Source organism: Myotis daubentonii, chromosome Y (assembly GCF_963259705.1).
Source record: "Myotis daubentonii chromosome Y, mMyoDau2.1, whole genome shotgun sequence".
NCBI classification, from domain to species: domain Eukaryota; kingdom Metazoa; phylum Chordata; class Mammalia; order Chiroptera; family Vespertilionidae; genus Myotis; species Myotis daubentonii.
Genome location: NC_081862.1, coordinates 1,441,554 through 1,460,000, shown reverse-complemented (window position 1 = coordinate 1,460,000; position 18,447 = coordinate 1,441,554). Strand labels below are relative to the sequence as shown.

General features: G+C 43.2%; 3 pseudogenes; 2 read left to right on the top strand and 1 right to left on the bottom strand.

Annotated features, from left to right (window-relative positions):
* Window positions 1-18,447, bottom strand: part of LOC132225598 (histone-lysine N-methyltransferase PRDM7-like) — a 542,611-nt pseudogene that overhangs the window by 248,298 nt on the left and 275,866 nt on the right.
* On the top strand, window positions 11,928-12,033 carry LOC132225672 (U2 spliceosomal RNA; annotated as a pseudogene).
* On the top strand, window positions 16,650-18,033 carry LOC132225520 (autophagy-related protein 13-like; annotated as a pseudogene).

Sequence of the window (18,447 nt, the reverse complement as noted above, 5' to 3'; positions counted from 1 at the left end):
GGCAAAGGCGGCCCTGAGGACGCCTTTGCCCTGCCCCCCAGGCATGATTGGAGAATCAGGTGCCTTTTCCGCCCTGGCCAGTGATAGCAGGAAGTAGGGGTGGAGCCAGTGATGGGAGCTGGGCACGGTCGAAGCTGGCAGTCCCGGGAGCTAGGGGCCCCTTGCCTGGGCCTAAAGCGGAGCCCACGATTGCGGGGCTGCTGCAGCTGCGTGTCCCCCCTGCCTGGGCCGGACACCTCAGCCAGAGGCATCCTGCAGGGGCAGGGGCAGAGCCCGCATGATCGCGGCGCCCCCCGCTGCCACTGCAGGTCCCCGCTGCCCGGCCAGACGTCTAGGCCAGAGGCGTTAGGCTGGGCAGGAGCGGAGCCTGCAACCGCGGGGAGCTGGGGGTCCCTGCCCAGGCCTGACACCTCTGCCGGAGGCCTCAGGCCTGGTCAAGGGGCCGATCCGGTGATTGGTGATCGGAGGGTGATGAGGGTCAACTCCTCTGGCCGAGGCATCAGGCCTGGGTGGGGGGCAGAGCCGGGGATTGGGGGGATAGGATGGTCCCCTTGCCCAGGCCTGAAGCCTGGGTCAGAGGTGTCAGGCTTGGGCGGGGGGTGGAGCAAGCGATCAGAGGGAGATGGGGGTCCCCTGCCCAGGCATGATTCCTGGGCCAGAGGCCTCAGGCCTGGGCGGGGGCCAGAGCCAGTGATCGGGGGGAGATGGGGGTCCCCTGTCCAAGCCTGACACCTCTGGCCGAGGCGTCAGGCCTGGGCAAGGGGCCGATCCTGCGATTGGAGGGTGATGGGGGTCAACACCTGAGGGCTCCCAGTATGTGGGAGGGGGGCAGGCTGGGCTGAGGGACACTCCCCCCCACACACACACCCAGTGCATGAATTTCGTGCACCGGGCCTCTAGTTAATAAATAAATAATTATATTATTTTTATTAATATAAATAATAACATCATAAATAATGATAGAAATAAAAAAAAATTTCAACTCTCATTTTCTCCTCAAAGGAGTAATACCTATAAATGGGAGAATTATTTTGTCACAATATAAAGTTTTTAAGATGCCTATTGAATATTGCCAAATTGCTTTTCAGGGAGGTTGTACAATCTAAATTGCCATAAAATATGAAATTTAGTATCTATTTTGTTATACCACATTAACATTTCTTTGCATATGAAATTTAACATGTGTACCTCTTAGAATATTAAACAAATGAGAATTTTATTAGGTACTTAAATTTCTTTTAAGAAATATCCTGTGTTTATTTCTGTGCTTAATTATAATATTTTTATTATTATCATTGGATTTTGAATGTCCAAACTTTGTTATAATTACTGAAAAATTAGAGAATGCTTTTAAAAAAATATATATTTTTATTGTTTTCAGTGTGAGGAAGGGAGAGAAGGAGAGAGATAGAAACATCAACGATGAGAGAGAATAACCAATTGGCTGCCACCTGCATGCCCCACACTGGGGCCTGGGCTGCAACCTGAGCATGTGCCCTCTCAGGGAATTGAACCTCCTGGTTCATAGATCGATGCCCAACCACTGACCCACGCTTTTCATATGATTTTAAGATATATAATTTAGAAGATAATGAACCATAAAATTCAACACTAAATTAGGACAAAGAAAACATCTAAAAAATAGTATGACCAAGATGATTATGCTTCTTTATGCTAGCAACAAATCCTTAGAATTCAATATGGAAAATTATTCTCTTTAAAGTAGCAATAACAAAAAGAATAAAATAAAAGTAATATATGTGCTAATAAATGAGCAATAATTACCAGACCCTAATATATATTAGGGAAATTTAAAAATATTTAGAAAAATAAGCATGCAACAGAGAAGAATAACAGAGCACCATAATACTCAATGTCTAGATTTAATAATCATACCTATACTTCACTAAACAATTTTAATTTTTTTCTAAAAACTCTTATGTTCAATGAAAAACTATCAAGTAAAAAAGCATTAACTTTAATTGAAAATATTATAATAAGTACTACCACAACTATGAAGTCCAAGCAATTGTCACTGATTAGAAAATATTAAAACCAAGCAACATACTTAATATAAGTAGTAAACAATAATTGGAAAGTAAATTAAAACACTTTGTATATAAAACATAATGTAGTGATAAAACATAATGGCTAATAGTGAGTGGAAGAAGGTTATGAGGAATATTATTTAAATTATGCATTATTTTATTGCTTTATTATACAATGTTTTCTACATTGACTTTTTTAGCTTACAATAGACTCAAAGTTATTTTGCACTTAAAATGAACTCAAGAATAAAGCTTAACACAGAAAAACTACCCTTAGGGTAAAATAAGAGCTAAACAGCAAGAATATTTTGTAATGTATGAAAATGGTACATATGGAAAATTGCCGGGGTCCAACCCCAGCAGGTCCAGGGGTCCCCAAAGGTGTGGACGGAGTCGGCGAAGAAGGAATGACACGGAGACAGCGTTCAGTTGATCAGCAGCCTAGCCAGGATCTCCAGTCAGGATCTCCAGCCAAGTTCTGGTCTGGATCTCCAGAGAGGTTCTGCCTAGGATCTCCAGTCAGGTTCAGTCACCAGGTTCTAGTCAGGCTCTCCTGCCAATCTCCGCAGTCAGGTTCAGTCCAGGATCCCCTGCCATGCTCTCTCGCCAGGCTTTGCCTCCAAGCTCCGAGGCCAGTCCCTGTCCAGGATCCTCCGGCATGCTCACTCCAGCGAAGTTCTTCTGTTTCTAGAGAACGTTCTGTGTAGGTTCTGTGCCTAGGCTCTGTCTCTCTTGGTCCTGTCTTCCAAGCCCTGTGTTCTCAGTTCTGTCTCTTGCTGTCTTCTGAATTCTGTCTCATGAGTTCTGTGTTCTGAGTTCTGACTGTTTTTGTCTTGTTGCATCTGTATTTATACCAGTTGATTCAATCCTATCAATCTCTATTACAAAGGTTAGGGCGTTTCTTATCTCCATTCCAGGGAGTAAAGATTATGTAGCTTAAGCATGATTGTTTGTAGTTAAATTTATTAACTACCCGCCTGGCACTTAGTTAAGGAGTTTCATCCCCTCCCTAACTTCAGGGAAAAATCCCTACCTGGGGAAACAACCTTTCTCGGAGAGGTGACCTTGGTTAAAACACAGCGCCAAGAAGGTGAGCAAACATATTAAGAAAAGTATGCCATATATGCCAGGTCCCTTGAAACAGCAAGGATGGACTGGCTCCCGGCAAATTCCCCCTTTTTTATTTTTTAAAAGCAAGCATTAAAAAGAAAAACCTCAAATGCTCTCTTATATCCATTTTAAGAGTAGGATTGGCGCTTTCCGCTATTACCTGAGTCCTGATCTATCATCCCAGGGAGAGTTTGCCAATCCTGCATTTTCCCAGGGTAGAAAGGCTGCAGTGGGGTTAAGGATAAGGCTCCTTGGGCCTACCTTCTCCCATGCCTCTACATTTACCTTTCCGGCACCTTTCCTTCCTCAGAAAAGCATGGACGTATTTCTTGTATAAAATGTTCTGTCTGACTAGGAGTAACCTTAATTCCTCTGCTAACAAGCATATATGTTAAAAGATCAATACGGAGTCTTTTTTCTTTAGACTCAGTATGGCACATCTTCTTAATCTAAAGATCAATACAGAGTCTTCTTTCTTTGGACTCAGTATGGCACATCTTCTCAATCTAAGTTCTGTACTATCCACCTTCTTACCCTACTTATCCTCTATAGGGGGGTCTGTAGCACCCTGGTGGAGTCCTATCCGTCCCGAGTGTGGGGGTTCTCAATGGGGGGGGGGGGCTTACCTAGGGGAATCCTTTTCCAGGTGTTCCCAAAGGTGTGGACGGAGTCGGCAAAGACTATCCACCTTCTTCCTACGGTGGAGTCTGATCCGTCCCGAGTGTGGAGGTTCTCAATGGGGCGGCTTACCTAAGGGAATCCTGTTCCATGGGTTCCCAAAGGTGTGGACGGAGTCGGCGAAGACTATCCACCCTCTTCCTACGGTGGAGTCCGATCCGTCCCGAGTGCAGGGCGCTTACCTAGGGGTCCCTGTTCGGGCGCCAGATGCCGGGGTCCAACCCCAGCAGGTCCAGGGGTTCCCAAAGGCGTAGACGGAGTAGGCGAAGAAGGAATGACACGGAGACAGTGTTCAGTTGATCAGCAGCCTAGCCAGGATCTCTAGCCAGGATCTCCAGCCAAGTTCTGGTCTGGATCTCCAGCGAGGTTCTGTAGCCATGTTCCCTCACTAGGCTCTCCAGCCAGGCTCCGTCCAGGCTCTCCAGCCAGGTTCTGTCCAGGTACTCCAGTCAGGTTCAGTCACCAGGTTCTAGTCAGTTCTCTTGCCAATTTCTGTAGTCAGGTTCAGTCCAGGATCCCTTGCCATGTTCTCTCCAGCGAAGCTCTTCCATCTCCAGGTCCCGCATAGGTTCTATCTTCTGAATTCTGTCTGAAGTTCTGAGTGTTTCTGTCTTGTTACAACTGTATTTATACCAGTTGATTCAATCCTATCAATCTCTATTACAAAGGTTAGGGCGTTTCTTATCTCCATTCCAGGGAGTAAAGATTATGTAGCTTAAGCATGATTGTTTGTAGTTAAATTGATTAACTACCTGCCTGGCACTTAGTTAAGGAGTTTCATCCCCTCCCTAACTTCAGGGAAAAATCACTACCTGGGGAAACAACCTTTCTCGGAGAGGTGACCTTGGTTAAAACACAGCGCCAAGAAGGTGAGCAAACATATTAAGAAAAGTATGCCACATATGCCAGGTCCCTTGAAACAGCAAGGATGGACTGGCTCCCGGCAGAAAATGAGCTGGAAAGTCATGTAAATTACCATTTCTCCACCCCTTTCAATTGGTATAAGTATGCAAAGAACAACATTCTGTATTTATGTGAATACAGTACACAATCAAAATATGTCCCATGTGATATTTTCTGATAAGAAACTGGTATGTTGAGTAAATTGGAGGGTGTGCTTTTTCCTGATGCTCAACCCTTAAAAGATGATTTTTAAAAGTTTATTGTATTTGAGAGTATAAAAATTACATTTGTTTTTTAAAAGAAATCAAAAGGAATTTATGTTTGATTAAAAAGCAAGTTTTTAATTGCCACATTTTTTCAATTTATTTTACTATTTTAAATAGTATACCAAATATTATGACACTTCACCAGTATGTAGTTTGCCATGCACCTCCAAAAAACTCTGACAAGTTTGTATAAACAAAATACATCTAATGTTCTTAAGACTGCTTTGATACTGTTATCTAATACTAGAGGCCTGGTGCATGAATTCGTGCACCAGTGGGGTCCCTCGGCCTGGCCTGTGGAATCAGGCCAAAACTGGCTTTCCGACATCCCCTGAGGGGGTCCCAGATTGAGAGAGGGTACAAGCAAGGCCGAGGGACCCACTGGTGCATAATCGGGGTTGGGGAGGGACATGGGTGGTTGGCCAGCTAGGGAAGGACCACGGGAGGGCTCCAGGGCATGTCCAGCCAGTCTTGCTCAGTCCCAATTGACCAGACTCCAGCAGCAAGCTAACCTACCAGTCAGAGCCTCTGCCCACTGGTGGTCAGTGCACATCATAGTGAGTGGTTGAGTGGCCTTAACATATCATTAGCATATTATGCTTTGATTGGTTGAATGGATGACCAGACAATTGGCCACTTAGCATATTAGGCTTTTATTATATAGGATGCAGTCTTATACTAACTTTTCCCCAATTACCCCCTCAACTGCCTTTTAACCATTTACTTCAGTGGTGGTATGTTGCCTATTGGAATATTTGTTTAGTAGAAAGAGGTTAGGCTTCATTGGATTTCCAGATGTCAGATCTAATATGAGTGAGCAAATATTATAGGCAGGCATATTTTTTTCCCCAACATTGGGATTACCTGCCTTTTGAAATAATAAACTTCAATTATTTAAGCAAGATATGACTTTGCTACCCAAAGGAAGAGACAATTTAATTGAAAATTAAAATAACGGGAAAACATTCATCAGACTAACACTAATCAAAACAATGCTAGATAGATTATATTAATAACAGACTAAATTTCTGAGCAAATGTACCAGTTCCCATGGACATTGACAGGATAGTAAAAGAATACTATGAACAACTCTGTAACTTCAAATTCTTAACCCAGATAAAAATAGATCAATTCTTTGAAGGACACAATCTTCCAAAACTTACACAAGAATAAATATATAATTGACATATACTTCTGTCTAATAAAGAAATTGAATCAACAAATAATAACCTTTCAAAAACAGAAAGCACGAGGATGAGATGGGTTCACTGGTGAATTCTACAAAAACATTTAAGGATAAAATTATACCAATTCTCTAAAATCTTCCTTTAAGAGATAAAAATCAGAGGGAATGATTTCTAACTTTCCCAATTTGGCCAGCATTATCTATCCTAACACACACACAAAAAAAGACTTTACAAGAAAAGAACTATAGACCAACCTTTCTTATAAATATAGATGCAAAAATCCTCAACAAAATATTAGCAAAATGAACCCAAGTAAATATAAAAAGACTTATACATATCCAAGTGGGATTTATTTCAGTTATGCAAGGATGTTTTAACATTCAAATAGTAATGTAATTCATCATATCAACAGACTAGACAAGAAAGTTTACACAATATCAATAAAAAAGGTATTTTTTAAAAATTCAACACTCATTCATGATAAAACAACCAGCAAGCTAAAAATAGAAAGGTATTTTCTCACTTATTAAAGTCTATCTACAAAAAATGTGTATACACAGCATCTACCATACTTAATGATGAGACAATTGAATTTTTGCTATTAAGATCAAGTACAAGACACCCAGCCGGTGTCGCTCTGTGATTGAGCATTGACCTATGAACAATGAGGTCATGGTTGATTCCAGGTCAGGGCACATGCCCAGATTGTGGGCTCAATACCCAGTAGGGGGCATGCAAGAGGCAGCTGGCTAATGATTTCTCTCTCATCACTGATGTTTCTCTCTCTCACCCTCTCCCTTCCTCTCTGAAAATAATAGACATATATATTTTTTTTAAAAGATCAGGTACAAAGCAAGAATGTCCCCTCTCACAATTACTTTGCAACTTCTCAACAAAAAAATTAAAATTTTTTTAAAAACTTCCTGGAATTAAAAATAAATTTTAGCAAGCTTTGTTGGATAAAGGTTAATATACAAAAGTTAATTGTTTTCCTATGTATCAACAGTGAACAAGTGAAATTTGAAGTTAAAAACACAATAACATTTATATTAGTATCCAAATAAATGAGTACTTAGGTATATATCTAACAAAATATTTATAAGGTCTATATGAGGAAAATTACAAAACTCCAATAAATTAAATAAAAAAAGAATAAATAAATGGAGAGATAGTCCATGTTCACAGACAGGAAGAGAATATTTCCAAAATGAGAGTTATTCTCAAATTGATTTACAGCTTCAATGCAATTACAATTAAAATCTCAACAAGTCATTTCATCAATATACTGATCTAAAGTTTACATGAGAAGGCAAAAGACCCAAAATATCCAAAACAATACTGAAGAAAAACAAAGCTGGAAGATCAACAGTCCACAATTTTAACACTTATTATAAAGGTACAATAAACAAGAGCATGTAGTAATGACAAAAGAATAGACAAACAGATCAATAAATATAAGCAACTGATCTTTGACAAATGAGGGAAGGCAAGACAATGGATTAAATATAGTTTCATCACGTGTTTTGCTGGACCAACAGGTCATTCACATGCAAAAAAGTGAACCTAGATACCGACCTTAAACCCTTCAGAAAAAATAGATTACACATGTAAAATGAAAAACTATATAACTAACAGAAGATAACATAGAAGAAAACATAGGTAATCTTGGGCACGGTGATGGTTTTTAGATACAACACCATAGACACAATTCATGAAAGAAATAATTAAGTTGGACTTCATTAAAATAAAAAGTCTTCTCTGTGAAAGACAACATAAAGAGAATGTTTAAACAAACTGAAGACTGGGAGAAAATATTTGTAACACATATTTTTCATAAGGACCACTAATCTATATATATAAAAGCCAAGTGACTGGAATGACTGGTTGCTATGATGCACACTGCGGCAGCTAACTGGTCTGATTAGGGCCCCAACTGGCCACCCAACCCTCCCGTGGCCCCTCCCCCCAGCCATCCTGGCCCCCAATCGCCCCCCCAATTGGGGGGGGGGGTTGGCTGGTCAACTGCCTGTGGCAATTCCCCCCTGCCGGCCCCATGAGTCTGCATAGTGGCGGGGCCGCCAGCTCCCACCCATGCACAAATTCATGCACCGGGCCTCTAGTGAAAATATAAAAAGAACATTCAAAACTCAACAGTAAGGGAAAAAAAGCACAACCCTATTAAAAGTTGAGCTGAAGACCTTCACAAACACCTCACCAAAGAAGATATACAGATGGCAAATATACATATAAAAAGATAGCCCACATCATATGTGATCAAGGAAATGCAAACTGAAACAATAATGAGATGCCACTACATACCTATTAGAATGGTCAAAATCCAGAACAGTAACACCACCAAGTGCTGGCATGGTTGTTGTACCACAAGAACTGTCATTTGTAGAAATGCAAAATGGTGCAGCAACTTTGGAAGACAATTTGGAGGCTTCTTACAAAACGAAAAAAACTCATACCATACTTAAATATAAATATAGTCTTATCTAACAATCATTCTTCTGGATATTTACTCAAAGGAGCTGAAAACTTATGTCAACACAAAAAACCACTCATGGATGTTTACAGCAGCATTACTAATAATTGCCCAAAGTTAGAAGCAACCAAGATGTTTTCTGGTACATCCAGACAATCAATTATTTTTCATCACTAAAGTGAAATGAGCTACTGAGCCATGAAAAAAAACACAGAGGAGCCGTAACTGGTTTGGCTCAGTAGATAGAGCTTTGGCCTGCAGACTGAAAGGTCCCAGGTTCGATTCCAGTCAAGGGCATGTACCTTGGTTGTGGGCACATCCTCATTAGGTGGTGTGCAGGAGGCAGCTGATTGATGTTTCTCTCCCATCGATGTTTCTAACTTTCTATCCCTCTCCTTTCCTCTCTGTAAAAAAAATAAAAAAAAATAAAAAAAATAATAATAATGAAATATATTTAAAAAAACACACACATAGAAAACTTAAATGTATATTAATAAGTAAAAACAAACAAACAAACAAAAACAAAACCCCAGAAATCTGACAAGACTTCATACTGTTTGATTATCCTATCTAATAAAGAGGGAATATGCTAATTAACCCTCATGCCATCACAAAGATGACAGCACCCACAGCCAATAAGGAAGGAATATGCTAATTGACACCCCCACCCTCAAATATAGCAGTGCCCACAGCCACAAGATGGCGGCACCCAGTCCCCTCAGCCTCGCTGGAGTGGCAGGCACGCGGCAAGGCCAGGCCCACCCCTAGGCAGGCCCAGCTGCTCCACATGCCTGCCTCCAGAGTCCCCCAGTTCCCTCAGCCCTCCAGCCACCCAGGGCCGACCTGAGGCACAGGCAAGCCTTGGATGGCAGCTGCCCAGCTGATGCCCGAGGCACGGGCAAACCTTATATGTCAGATGCCCATCTGCCCAGGGCTGCCCGAGGCTCAGGAAACCAGGTCCAGTCGAGGCTTGCACTACTGGCAGTGGCAGCAGCAGAGGTGTGATGGGGTGTCGCCATCCCCTGATAGCCAGGTCACCTCCCACTTCTGAGGGATCCCGGACTGTGAGAGGGGGCAGGCGGGGCTGAGGGACCCCTCCTACTCAGGACTCATTCGCTCTTTAGCCATGCTGTTCTTGGCTAGAGAAGCCTCATAGATGAGTGGTTGATAGGGTTTGGAGTTGGGGAGAGATAAATAGGCAAGATACAGAGGATTTTTAGAACAGCAAAAATAATCTGATACATATATCCTATATAATAAAAGAGAAACATGTAAATTGACCATCCCTCCACTATACTCACCAGCCAAACATGGCGGTTAATTTGCATATGCAGGTGCCGAGTGGCCTGGGTCCTGGGAACATCCTCAGGACCCAGGCCACTCCTTACCTGTAGGCCAGTGCATAGGCCCCGAGCAGCTGGGGTCCCAGAACACCCCCGACCACTCTGGGCATGTGAGCGCAGGTGCCAAGCGGATGTTCCTGCCTGTGACCACTTGCGTATGCACAGGCACCATGCTGCAACCTGGGCCCACACCTCCCAGCCCAGCACCCATCATGGGGTGAGCAGAACAGGCCTCCCCATGATTGATTGCAGGGTGAACAGGCCTCCCCACGATCAATGGCGGGGCGAACAGAACTGGCATCCCCGCGATCGATCGTGAGGCGAACAGAACAGGCCCCGCCTCCCCATGATCCCAGGTGAAGAAGCTGTTCTGTTGAACAGCCGGCGCTATGGACCTGTTCTGGTGGGTGGCGCGGAGTCCGGGGCCTCTAGCCTGCAGCCACGGGAAGTCTCCCTTTCCCCAGAGCAGGGGTCCTCAAACTATGGCCTGTGGGCCACATGCAAATACAAATATTGTATTTGTTCCCTTTTTGTTTTTTTACTTCAAAATAAGATATGTTCAGTGTGCATAGGAATTTGTTCATAGTTGTTTTTTTTTTAAAACTATAGTCTGGCCCTCCAATGGTCAGAGGGAAAATGAACTGGCCCTCTGTTTAAAAAGTTTGAGGACCCCTGCCCTAGAGTTAAGAGCACCAGCCCAGGCCCACCCAGCGCCAGGTCCTGACTGCGGGGGTGAGTTCCTGCAGGCTGGGGTTTGATCCCTAGGCATTAGCAGTAGGAGACCAGTGCCTTTGTTATTGCTGTGTGTCCAAGTTTTAATTGGACAAATGCCCTGTGGTCCCAGGTGCCAGCTTAGCAAAATCTTTTAGGAGGAGAATCCTGTCTGGGTTTCCCCAAAGTCCCTCAGCCACTACTCACCCCTCTGTAAAGTCACAGAATAAGTGAGGCCCCTTAAATAAAAATCAGAGGTCTCCAGCAACAATGGGCCTCTCTCATCACAGTCATTTGGACTGGATGGCATTTGAGTATTTATCTAGGCACCATGACAGGGAACACACAAGCTCAAGTCATGATCTCTGCCCTTAAATAATTCACAATCTTATTAGAGCAAGTGGATGATAAAAAGGCAGTAATGACATCAGAATGTAAGGCAATAATACAGAAAGGAACAGAGGCAATTGCTAAGATGATTTTCCAACAATTAGTACAAAGAGTATGTGCTGTGAATTAAATAAAAAAAATGTGTGGAAGTAGCTGCTTCATGAGTATGGGGTCCCTTCCTATTTTAAAGGAAACTGAGTTCCATGTGAACTGTGTAATATGCTGTGATATCTGAGGCACAGGACAAGGGAAGCCCTAAGTGTAATATGCTTTGATATTTGAGTCATTCTTTTTTGTTCAATGTGATTTATTTCTGCACGCCTGTTTTGTAATAAATTACTAGAATAATACATCTTGCTATAAAATATTACTAGAAGATCAAATGATCAGGTGACATTTATTGTTATTTTCTATAAGTGAACACAATCTCTGGTATGCTCAAGTGATAGGTATTATAGAAATATTCAGAGAGGGAGATCTACAGGCTTGATTACAAGTGAGGCTCTATCACAACCCAAATTTATTGCTTAAAAAAAAAAAAGCAGGGAGCCAAGTAGAAACTGAACCAAATATAAGCCCTTGAAGGGCAAATGTAAATTGGATAAGCTTTGCTATTACAAGAGCAAGAAGAAAAAATTCAGATGCAAGAATGAGAAGCACATTGCACCCACTCTAAGTTGCTGTTAAAGAAAAAGAATGATATAATATGAAAATACTTAATACAGATTGTAAAGAGAGTTGTTCAAAGAGGATTTCCTAGAGTAGGTAGTATTTCAGTTAATTTTTTTAAATGTGAAGAGGTTATCGCTTCTCGGCCTTTTGGCTAAGATCAAGTGTAGTATCTGTTCTTATCAGTTTAATAAATGTGAAGAGGTTAGCTAGATAAGAAAAAGGTGTAAGGGTCCCAAATTGCAGAGGGTGAAGGCACAGCTGAGGGATCACCCCCACCCCCATGCACGAATTTCGTGCACCGGGTCTCTAATATATATGTGTGTGTGTGTGTGTGTGTGTGTGTGTGTGTGTGTGTGTGTGTGTGTGTAATGTGCTAATTAGACTGGACAACCTTCTGGACGACTTTCTGGATGAAGCCACAGTGGCGGGGGCTGAGGTAGAGGCTGCCACCTTGGCAGCAGGGACCAGGCACCTTGCACAAATTTAATGCATCAGGCCTCTAATATATATATCCTATATAATAAAAGGGTAGTGTGCAAATTGTTCCCTTGACTGGGACTTCATCTGGGAGTTTGACAAGGGGGCAGGGCTGGCTGGGGGAAGGGAGTACCCGGCCAGCAGCTGGCAGCTGCTAGGGACCCTACCAGTGCATGAATTTTGTGCACTAGGCCATATATATGTATATATATATATATATATATATATATATATATATATATATATATATATATATATATATATATATATATATATATAAATTATACTTTTGTCAAAACACACAGTGTGCAACACAAAGAGTGAACCCCTAAAGTAAATTATGGACTTTGGATGATTGTGATGTATCAATGCAAGTTCATCCTTAATTAAATAAAAATCATTACAATTCTCTATGAGTGATACTGATACTGGGTGAGGCTATGCCAGGTGAATATAGGAAATGTCTATGCTTCCCTCTCATTTTTTTGTGTGCAAATATAAAAGTGATCTGCAATTTGTCTTAAGAAATCAAACATATAATTCATCATTAGTATTAATTTGCTAGGTCTTCTATATCAAAATACCACAGATTAACTGGCTTAAATACAAAAATTTATTTTTCACAGTTCTGGAACTTGGCATTTAATTTAGGTGTCTACAAGGTGAACTCAAAGAGGCTCACACCAGAACATATCATAATTAAAATCCCAAAGGTTAAAGTCAAAGAGAGAAACTTAAAATAAACAAGAGAAAGACAGTTATCTACAAGGGAGTTCCCAGAAGACTGTCACCTGATTTCTCAACAGAAACATTGCAGGCCAGAAGGGATTGGCAAATATGTATTTGAAGTGATGAAAAGTTAAGGACCTACAACCAAGATCACTCAACCCAGCAAAGCTATCATTTAGAGTCGAAGGACAAATAAAGAGCTTCCCAGACAAGAAAAAGCTAAAACAGTCCATCACCACCAACCAGTACTACATGAAGTATTAAATACATATCTAAAAACAATTACTTAAAATGCAAATGATTAAATGCCCCAATCAAAAAACATAAGGAGACTGAATTGATAACAAAACAATACCCTCACAGGTGCTGTCAATAAGAGATTCACTTCCGATAGAAAGACACACAGAATGAAAATAAATGGATGCAAAGAGATATTTCAGGAAAATGTAAGAAAAACAAACAAAATCTGGGATAGCAATACTAATGGAAGGCACAATAGAATTAAAAAAATAAAAGGCTATACCAAGAGATAAAGAAGGACCCAGCAACTTCACTTCTGGGTATTTATACAAAGAAACCCAGATACTAAATTGAAAAGGTATATACATTCTTCATATGTTTAGTGCAGTATTTTCAATAATCAAGATACAGAAGCAACCTAAGTGTACCCTAATAGATGAATGGATAAAGAAGAAATGTTGCATATATATAATAGGATATGTTTCAGTCATAAGACTGAAATCTTAACACCTTAAACAGGATGGACCTAGAGAAATTGTGCTTAGTGAAATAAGTCAGATAAAGACAAAGGCCAGATTATTTCACTTACATGTGGAATCTAAAGAAAAAATAAACACACAAGCAGAACAGAAGAAAATTCATAGATACAGATAGCAGATTTATGGTTGCCAGATGGGAGAGGAGTTGGGGGAATGAGTAAAAAAGTGAAGGGATTTAGAAGTATAAATTGGTACTTACAGAATACTCACAGGATGTGTATATATATAGTATTGGCCCTAGGCACAAAATTCGTGAAAGAATAGGCCTTCACAGCCCTGGCTGCCTCGACCCTTGCAGCCCTGGCTTCGTCTGGAAGGTCATGCGGAAGGATGTTCTCACAGTGGTTCTGCTGTTTGGCCGTTCGGTAGATTTGCATGTTACACTTTTATTATTACAGATACTAAAGGCCCGGTGCACAAAAATTTGTGCACTCAGGGGGGAGGGGAAGCCCCTCAGCCCAGCCTATGCCCTCTTGCAGTCTGGGACCCCTCGAAGGATGTCCACCTGCTGGCTTAGGCCCGCTCCCTGGGGGATCGGGCCCAAGCTGGCAGTCAGACATCCCTCTGGCAGCTTGGCAGCCCTCAGGGGATGTCCACTTGCCAGCGGGGAGCACACCTAAGCTGCAGTCGGACATCCTTAGTGCTGCTGAGGATGCGGGAGAGGCTCCCACCACCACTGCTGTACTGGCAGCCGACAGCCTGGCTTGTGGCAGAGCAGAGCTCCCCCTGTGGGAGTACACTGACCACCAGCGGGCAGCTCCTGCATTGAGTATCTTCCCCTTGGTGGTCAGTGTGTGCCATAGTGACCAGTCATTCCCAGTCTTTCTGCTGTTAGGGTCAGTTTGCTTATTACCCTTTTATTATATAGGATAGAGTCCTGGTGCATGGGTGGGGGCCGGCTGGTTTGCCCTGAAGGGTGTCGTGGATCAGGGTGGGGGTCCCCACTGAGGTGCCTGGCCAGCCTGGGTGAGGGACTGAGGGCCATTTTCAGGCTGGCCAAGCCCCCCAGGGATGGAAGCTCCCAGCCTCTCCTTTATTTTTTATTTTTATTTTTTTTTGTTTTTTGTTTTTTTATTTGTTTTTTTAAAATATATTTTATTGATTTTTTACAGAGAGAAGGGAGAGAGATAGAGAGTTAGAAACATCGATGAGAGAGAAGCATCGATCAGCTGCCTCCTGCACATCCCCCACTGGGGAAGTGCCCGCAACCCAGGTACATGCCCTTGACCGGAATCGAACCTGGGACCCTTCAGTCTGCAGGCCGACGCTCTATCCACTGAGCCAAACCGGTTTTGGCTATTTTTTTTTTATTCTGGGATTTATTTACCTTCTATAATTGAAACTTTGTAGCCTTGAGAGGAGCTCAGAGCCGCCCAGGGCTGGTGAGAGGGAAGCCTCCTGCTCACTCCAGCTCTGTGGCCACAGCTGGCTAAAAGCAGGTATCTGGGGTTTATTTACCTTCTATAATTGAAACTTTGTTGCTTTGAGTGGAACACAGAGCTGGCAGCAGGAAGCTCGGCTTCCTCCATCATTGGGGCAACCAAGCCTCCTGCTTGCTCCAGCTCTGTGGCTGCCAGCCGCCATCTTGGTTGGGTTAATTTGCATATAGTCACTCTGATTGGCTGGTGGGTGTAGCTTAAGGCATAGCAAAGGTATGGTCAATTTGCATGTTTGTCTTTTATTAGTGTAGATAAAAGGCTAATATGCAACGTGCCTACTCGGGAGTTTGACAGAGAGACCAGACTTCACTTGCTATGAAGTGCACTGACCACCAGTGGGCAGCATGGAATGAAGGAAGGCTCCGGCCAGCAGCCGGAATGCCTGATTGGCCCTGATTCCCGAATTTTGTGCACCAGGCCTCTAATTATCAATTATATAATTATATTATAATTACTATGTATGGTATCAGATGGGTACTAGATTGATTGAGGTGATCATTTTGTAAATTATATAAATATCTAAACATGGGGTTATATAACTGACACTAATATAATATTGTATGTCAACTGTAATGTAAAAATAAAATTTAAATTAAAAAAAATGATCACAGTGTCTCTTAGCAGGTTTGATTTTCATTGAGGCTTCCCTGAGTTCTCATGTGGTCTTTTTTTTTTTTCTTCTTTTTTTCCTGCATATGTATTCCTAGTGTTTCTCAGTGTTCTAATCTCTCCTTAGAGGAACACAATCAGATTGAATGAGGACCTAATCCCCAAACACAGTCACATTCTGTGGTACTGGGGATTGGATCTTTAACATATGAAATTTGATTGTGACACAACTAGTCCATAACTCCACCTTAACAATAAAAATGTAGCATTATCATCTCAATAGACACAGAATAAAAAAAGTCTGAATTAATCTTCTGGTCCTCATTAAACCTCTCTGAGACACTGGTTGGGGAGCTCAGTTTGTGGGAGCCTAGTCCCAATACGCCAAGGTTTCGGATTTGATCCAAGGACAGGGCATATACAAGAATACCAATGAATGCCTAAATAAGGGAAACAACAAATAGAGATATCTTTCTTTCTCCCTTACTCCATTTCTCTAAAATTGATTTAAAAAACACACAACCAAACACTAAGGATGGCGGCTTCGGGGAGCAGCTGGCCAAGGGGCTTAAGGCAGGAGTGATCGCTTGAGCTGTGAGGAGAGTCTTAAAGAGCTTCCGTCTATGTGAGTGTGACAACTCGCTTAGTCCTGAGAGTGAATGCCTGGGGGTCTTTGATCCATGAGCCTCCTGAGGCATGAGGAGTCTATCTGCGATCCAGGCTGTCACTGCTGCTGTGGAGCTCGGAACCCTCTGCCAGGAGGCGCAGCTGGCCAGCCCCAGGTCCCCGCCTCCGTAATGAGAGCCTGAGCCACTCTCTGTGTCGCAGCTTTGCAGATTCCCATTGGCAATGGAAACTGATCTCAATTCCCAGGACAGAAAGGATCTGGAGAAGTTAATTAAATTTTTTGCCCTCAAGACTGTTCAAGTGATTGTCCAGGCTCAACTTGGTGAGAAGAATTGTACTCATTCATCTTCATCCCCAACGAGTTCAGATTGGTTCAATTTAGCAATCAACGACACGCCAGAGGTTACACATAAAGCAAAGAAGGCCTTGGCAGGGCAGCTGCCTGCTGTTGGGAGACCTATGTGTACGGGGATCTCACTCAAGACATCGGAGGGAGATTCTGTGGAACTAGAAATTTGGTGTCTTGAAATGAGTGAAAAGTGTGATAAAGAATTCAAGGTTCCCTACAAGGTGTACAACAGCTTATAGACTCTCCAGGAAACAGGACATGAATATGTCATATTCTACAGGATATATTTTGGTGAAGTCCAGCTGAATGGTTTAGGGAAAGGCTTCCAGACAGTTCGTGTTGGGACAGTGGGTACCCCCCTGGGCACCATCACTCTTTCTTGTGCTTATAGAATTAACTTGGCATTCATGACACCAGGCAATTTGAGAGGACCCCACCTATCATGGGGGTTATCACTGATCACATTGTGGACGGCTCCTCGCCGATGTGCCCCTGCAGTTACAAAACTACTGGCAAGGACATGGAGGAATATATCTTTCTGTGGAAGAGTCTCAAGAAGTGTGCACCACCTTTCTCCACCTCCCCTCCATCCCAGCTAAGGATTCTCTGGAAAGAAGGTGGGGTGCCCCTGCTCCCAACCAGCCTGCCTGTGGTGCCCAGGCTGATCAGGAGAGATTGGCAATCTGCACCCTTTCTGATGGGGCTCACTGTGCTGCCACACTTTCTAGCAGCCAGGACACTGAAACTATCAAATAGCGGTGAGGGACGGGCCTCTCCCCACCATGTCTTGGAGAACATCTTTGCCTGAAAAGTGGGGGCTTTTGTCAACAAACCCATTAGCCAGGTGGCATTGATGAGTTTGGACATACCTTTTGCTCCCAAGAATTTAGAACTGGAGGAGGCCAATCCCATGGAGAATCCTCCAGATTCCCCAGAAACTGAGTCTCCTCTCCAGGGCAGCCTGCACTCTGATGGCTCCAGCGGCGGCAGCAGTGGCAATACCCATGGGGACTATTTCATGATTGACTTCAAACTGGATTTTTCTAAAGATGGCAGTCTTGCTATGGACTTGGGGGACCTTCTATCCTGAATTTCAGAATCCCCCTCAACTGAACATAAATATCGGGCACAGTCCATGGCTGAGGGCTTGGACTTGCTACCAGAGAAGCTGGCTGTGCCTGAGGAGAACATCTGAGAATTTGATCTCTTTATGGAAACTCTGCAGTAAAAGTTCGTGTCCTGGAGTAGCAGCAGCACCCCTTTTGGTGGCCCAGGAGACAGAGCCTCCCACTCATGAGCTGCTCCCATTCCTCATCCTGCTCCAAGCCAGGAGGAAGGGAGGCTGGTTTCCCCCATGGGGACCCAGAAGTCCCTGCTCTTGCCCCTCCTGGAGACTCCATGGCAGTTGTCAAGCCCAGTTAGAGCATTTGAGAACACTTCCCTCTGGCCTTGAAGATGGTAGGACCCTGTAACACACGGCCCTCTGCAGGCCTGCTGCTCCCACTGCCCATCAGCATCTGTTCACAAAGGCGCCCTCTCATTCTTCCCACTGCTGGCCCCACTCTTGGTCTGCCCCACAGCTGGCCCCTCGCCTGCCTGCCATTATCACCAACCTTCTGACATTCCAGCTGGTGGCTCAGAG